We start from the raw sequence: 1,819 nt of genomic DNA on the forward strand, positions 1-1,819 counted from the left end.
AAATAAAAAACCAAAAAAAAAAAAAAAAAAATCCAAAAAAAAAGGGAAAAAAAAATTAAAAATTTATTACAAAAAAAACAAAAAAAAAAAAAAAAAAAAAAAAAAAAAAAAAAAAAAAAAACTTCATGTATAAACATATAATCACAAATATATAATTATTCACAGACATGCACATAATAACAATAATCTATGTATCCTTATCTATATTATATATATTTTTTTTTTTTTTTCAATCATGAAAAAGGATAATTAAAAAAATATGAAAATATGATATATATATATATATATATAATATATATATACGATTTTATAAATATATTAAAGCATACATATAAATATATACATATAAAGTTACATATATATCATATATACATGACACTTTTATTATTACTTCAGATCAAAAAAAAAAAATATAAATAATTTATTATAATTATATATATAGATATTTATTTATTTATTTAAAATTATGACAAATTTTTTCAATAATTTTTATGCTTTTTTTTTTTCTTTTTTTTTTTAAATTTGCCAAAAAAACTAAAAATCAAAAAAAAAAATATATATATTTATATAAATTAATATAAAATGGATTTTTTAATGGATATTCAATTAAAAAGGATTTAAAAAAACGACATGAAAAATAGACAGATTGACAATATTATATATCAAAAAATATAAATGAAAAAATATTTACATATAGATGGTAATTATATTTATTATATTTTATATGAATTTTTACATGAACATAAATTATTTTTAAAAAAAAAAAAAAAAAACTTCAACACTAAATTTTAAATTTTTATATTATTTTGAACATACATATATATATATATATATATATATATATATATATATATATTATATATATGAATTAAATATAATAGAAAATTATAGAATATAATTATCATTACACTTAATCAAAAAAAAAAAAAAAAAAATAAAATAATATATATATATATATATTCCTGATGCAGTAATAAAGTTGTAATTTCTATATATTAAATATATATATTTATAAAAAATTAATTTAATAAAATAATTTATTTCTAATATATATATATATATAAAGAAAAAAAAAAAATTATATATAAATATATATAATTAAATTTTGAAATTAAAACAATAAAAGCAAACATTATTGAGTATGCTTAAAATATAAATATTATATAAAATTATTATGAATAAAATATTTAATTGTGACGATGTTGTTCTATACATATAATATATTTAAGTATATATATAAATATATATATATAAATATATATATATTTTTTTTTTTTTTTTTTTTCTTATATATAATATTGACAAAGTTCAAAAATATTAATGCAACATGTATATGTAAATTAAGGGGGACTTTGTATTGGGTACGTATTTCAATGCATGTCCATGTACATATAAAAAAAAATACATGTATGTATATAAATGTATTCATATAATATACATAAGGGTATGCATATATATGTATACATATAAACATATATACATTATGTATGTATTATTTATAAATATATAAGGAGCTTTATATAAGATATTATTAATACTTTATATTGTCATATGTACTTTTTTTTTTTATTAGTGTGTACGCATTTATTTATATATTAATATATATATATATTATATATATAGGTACATATATGAAATAAAAATAAATATACATAATTATATGTGAATATTATTTTTAAAAATTATTCAATAAAAAAAAATAAAAATAAAAAACCCATAAAATGTGTGAAGTTTATAATAATATTTAATTTTTTCTTTTCTTTTTTTTCTTCTTTTTTTTTTTTTTTTTATACTCATTTCTTCTCTTCTCTTTGCTTTT

This window comes from Plasmodium reichenowi, chromosome 5, assembly GCF_001601855.1.
Source record: "Plasmodium reichenowi strain SY57 chromosome 5, whole genome shotgun sequence".
NCBI classification, from domain to species: Eukaryota; Apicomplexa; class Aconoidasida; order Haemosporida; family Plasmodiidae; genus Plasmodium; species Plasmodium reichenowi.